This window comes from Globicephala melas, chromosome 3 (assembly GCF_963455315.2).
Source record: "Globicephala melas chromosome 3, mGloMel1.2, whole genome shotgun sequence".
Lineage (NCBI taxonomy): Eukaryota > Metazoa > Chordata > Mammalia > Artiodactyla > Delphinidae > Globicephala > Globicephala melas.
This window is the reverse complement of record NC_083316.1, coordinates 11,268,743-11,273,765: the sequence shown is the minus strand read 5'-3', so window position 1 is coordinate 11,273,765 and position 5,023 is coordinate 11,268,743.

The window sequence follows — 5,023 nt, the reverse complement described above, 5'->3', positions numbered from 1 at the left end:
AGGAACTGCCTTACCTATGCCTTATCCAACTCAAGAGCAACAGGTCATTATTTGGAAAACATTAAATGCTGTACAATGTTTGCCTTATCCTCTCCTTTCCCCCCTTTGGCATGTATTTAACGAGTTATACTCATGACGCAGTATTTACTTTAGCATTGTATATGCACATACAGGTGAACCAAAGGAGCTCTTTGTAAAGACTGATAATTTGCACATATAGATATGATTTCTGTTCACCAAACTGACTGAAAAATTGTACACGAAATGCTCATAATTATTGTATACTATAGTACAGTCATAGCTAACAACTTCAAACTCTCCATTATAGCCTTATTTTTCTAACTGTATAGGTCAGTTGTCAAATTTCCCTCCAAGGCTGAAATGTAACTTATCATACAAGCTGTTAAGCCCAGGAGAAAGTTTTTGGAAAAAAAATTAGTTTGACCATGTTGTTTTTTAAGCTCAAAGCGGAAAAAAATGAATATGGAGGACTTTTTTTTTTTAATTGCTGTTCCTTTGCAACTTTAAAGTATGGCTTTGTTACATTGTATGATTTATATGTCCATGTAGAGAACAAAAACAAGAAGTTATTTTTTAACAAACAACTTTGTCTTTTCTGAAATATTATGGAAGCAATTCATCCATAGTTGATAGCTAAAATCTTTTATTTGGATGCAGCTAAAGAGCACTGATTCCATTGTAGAATTAAACAATTAGAGCAAGTCACAGAGAGTTCAAGCCGTAACTAATATTTATTACCTGAAATTTTTTTTTTTTTTTTTTTTGTGGCACGCGGGCCTGTCACTGTTGTGGCCTCTCCCATTGCGGAGCACAGGCTCCGGACGCGCAGGCTCAGCGGCTATGGCTCACGGGCCCAGCCGCTCCGCGGCATGTGGGATCCTCCCGGACTGGGGCACGAACCCGTGTCCCCTAGCATCAGCAAGCGGACTCTCAAGCACTGCGCCACCAGGGAAGGCCCTATTACCTGCTGTTAATTATCATGTTAAACATCCACAGGAAGACCTCTGATATCTAGGACTGAGTGTGGCTAAGAAAATGACAATTCGTATCCCAATACAATTTTGTTTATGCTAATTTACCCACCTGTTTTTATACTGTTAACTTCTGGCAGGAATTGCTCAGATGCAATGGACTCAAATCTCCACTCTTCTCAAGTTTGACATAAGGATCTTTTAGGGACTACTTAATCCCTTGTGGGTTTCTTTTAATTCTGTCCATCAAATACTACCCTTCAGCTGAATTAATCTAAAAATTCTTTAAAGAATAGAACTCATAAGTGTAAGGATCTAAGCTATGAATATTCGCTTTCCTAGCTTAATCAACCTCATGAAGGGGTAGCTTCTAAACTCAGGGTTGTTTCACTGTGAACATGGTGAGATTTCCTTCTTAGTTTGCCCCATGTGTGCAAAGAAATATTATTTAAAAAACAAAGTAAGAAAGGAAGAAAGACCAGTGTCTGTTCCAATCTGAACACTCTAAATTCAACATTTCCAATTTCTATATATCTCATTTACATTAGGGTACAACCTTGACTTAACTGTCAGAGCCTGAGGGGAATAAAGTGAGGCAAGTCTGAGAGGAGTAGGGTTTTGAGGGGCAAGGGGACACATCTCTGCTTCTGGGGTGAGAGGCCTCCATTAAAAGGCAGTTGTACAATTTCCCTGCTCTGTGCAATCAAAAGGTCTCAGAGGAGGGAGGTCAAAAAGATAGGCAAGTGGTAAAGGGGAAGGGACTAAAGGAAAATATGAGATAGTTCATCCTTCCTTCTTCCCTTCCTCTCTCTCTCTTCTACCCTCTCTCCCTCCCTCTCACCCTCCCTCCTGCTCTCTCAGCCTCTCTTCCTGTCTCCCTCCCCCCCCCCCACCTTTCTTCCATCCTTCCTGCCCAGAAGTAGTCAACCTTTTACCATTGGAGAATGTCAGGGACATCTTTTGGACATTTAATGATAGAAATGGAGTAGATTAGACTTTGCTCTGGGCTCATTTTTACTATTGGTATCTCTGCTTAGACCTAAAAATATTGAACTGATTTCTTAAGGTTTCTCTCCATCTCTGAAGGTACATTATCAGTAGAACTTGTGATATAAAATGATATTTCTATGTTTTTTTAAAAACTTCATTTTTTTCTAGAGGAGTTGGTTTGAGAAGAGAGGAGTGTCATTTTTTAATGATGAACAATGTCTCGTTATTTCTTATCTCTTTCACTCAGTCATTAATTCATTTATAAAGCAAACATGTATTGAGTGCTTATTATGTATCCATCACTGCTGTAGGCTCTGGAGGTTCAGCAATGATACTACATAAATAATGTGTTCATTGTCTCATTGTTTCCAATGGGAAAAGATTGACGGAATGGGGCATATTTCTGTTAGGCATCCTCTGGGTCAAAGAATAATCTTGGTCATTCCTGCTCAGTGAACTGGGGAGGACCAAGCTGTGTTTATTGTGAGGACCCATTTGGCAATAAGGGAATCTGGGATGTTCCAGTTTCCAAGTATGGGAACCTTGTGTCTAAGCCTGACAGAGGCTGGAACTGAATCTGAGGCTGTTCCAGGGATGTTTAAGCTGCCAGACTGACTGATCTCCATACTAATGTTCCACCATTCATGTGCTCCTTTGGTCTTTGCTTCTTTGTGCATGTTCCCCTTCCTACTGATACTATTTGGTGTCAGCATCTTCTCTGCTTTTATTCTCCCAGTACCATAGGGCTTTGCAGGCTCTTTATTACTTTTGCTTGTCTGGTAACTTTTAGCTTTCTCTTTTGCTGCTCAGTATTTGATTCTTTATTTATTTCTCAGTTTATTTCCAAGAGGGAAAATCTGGTTAACTTAGCTAAGTGCAGCTTTACTCTGCTTAGGCAGAGCTATGTGGAGTGGACGTCATCATAGGCCCCTGAACAACTCCCTGCTTTTGTGTCTTTCCACCTATGGCTCAATCATGTGTCTGACTCTGGGGCATGAAAGTGAAGCCTCCTTCCATGACATAGAACAGGAGGGCCTAAGGTCATTCCTCAGGAGGGAGACCTTAAGAAGGGCCTGGGGCTAGCTAGTCACTGTAATTGTGGGATAAATAATATAAGGAAGATTGTTGTCTAGATTGGAGTGGGAAGGAAATATCTGATATTTTAGACAAAAATTTGGTCCATTCAGTGAAAAATTAATCAAACTGTTTTGGGCAATAATGTAGAGATCATTGAGGTTTGTGGGTTTTTTTTCTGATTAACTGTCAATATATTGAGGCAGTTGTTTTTCTGTGTATACTCACGAGTATATGAATATGACTGGAAATGTCTACAAAATTGTCATTTCAGTAATGCTGGGAAGGTAATTAAATATCTTTTCAGACAACAACCCAATTCTCTGAAGTTCTATCATTAGAGTTGATGTGCTAAAGTATTCCTGATTTCCTTTCTAGTACAAATAGGTAAGGAAAGATAAGGTCCAACCCTGGGGACACCAATATCTGCCTGGAATGTTCTTTGCCAGCCTCATTGCGTGGCTTGTTCATTTTTAACATTCAGATCTCAGGGCAGTCATTTCTGATCACCCTACTTAACTAGGTCCCCATCTTATTGTCCATTTCAGGTGTTTTCTTCCTAGAACCCACCACAGTTTATATTCACCTTTTATTTATCATATGTTACTTATATCTCTACCACTAGAATATGATAACATGAGAATATTATAACATGTGCCTGGCACAAAATAGCATGAATGAATCATAGAATCAATGACCGAACACAAAGAAGATTGACTCAGATTTGTTTTCCCAGAGATTTGGGAGAACCTCGAGGTAAAAACAATTGGATAAGAGGTAAGGGAGTGAAATCATCTCTTCTCATGGCATAGATACCAAAAATGGTCAACCACTTTTAGGTCAGATTTCCTAAGTATGACTATAAGACCTGATATAGTCACTGTACTTAGTTAAAAGCCCTCCTAGGGACATGAAAAAATCCTTACCTCACCTTTTGCATTCTCTAAGAATATTCTCTAAGAATATGCTTTGTATAAGATAATTTTAATATACATGGTAAGAGTATCCTCTTGCCAAGCTGTGTTCAACCCTGCAATATAGCTAATGGTTATTTTAAGTAAAAATTTTGTAGAGAATTTAAATCTCATATACATCAAATTTATTGTGTACTACATGCCTAGTATATGTTGAGACCAGTGCAGGCAAATTAAAAAGCTTGTTGCATTTCTTGTTGAAAAAAATTTAATCAAACAATTATAATATTATCAATATTTAGGAGAATCTATAATTAAACATCAAAATGAGTATGTACATAATATATGGATTAAGTCATAGGGCAAAAGAATCAATGTAGATTTAGAATTATTATAGCAGAATTCATTTAAAGACTAAACCTTGGCTCTTCTTTAAAAAGGAGAGAATGGAACAGGATGGGGTAATCCTGTTGAGGTCTGTGATGGTCAGGTGAGCCTAGTGTGGGTCAAGATCAGAGACTTCTTTGAAATAAACATTCCTGACTCCATGTATTCTTAAAAAGGCCTAAGGGACTCAGTCTCTTCTTTTACCTGGCAAGTCAGATTGCCTAAATTCATGACACTCTATTTTAATTTCCTTTTGTTTTCTCCTCAGACCCTAATAAAACCTTTGAAACTCCAGCCTTGTCTCAGCTGGAAACAAGGGAAAGGTGGGGTTTATCTCCACTTAGGATGATATAAAATAGGGAGAAACCCCACTTATATACTCAGTACAAAGACACAACTCTGAACTGTGAGAGATTCCCAAGGGGAATGTGATTCTCAGCTTCAATTCAGGGACTGTCTGGCTCTCCTTCTCCACCTGGAGCGATGTATTTTCTTCCTAGTAGAGAAGTCAGTGATGTCTTATAGACTCTGCCTGTAACCAGTTCTGGTCCTTTGCGTCCTCTTCTGGATATTTAATTCAACCAGCATTCTTTGGTCTTTTTTCTTATGATATATTGTATTTTATATCATATTTCTCATCTGGTTACTACCTTCTATCTATTTGGC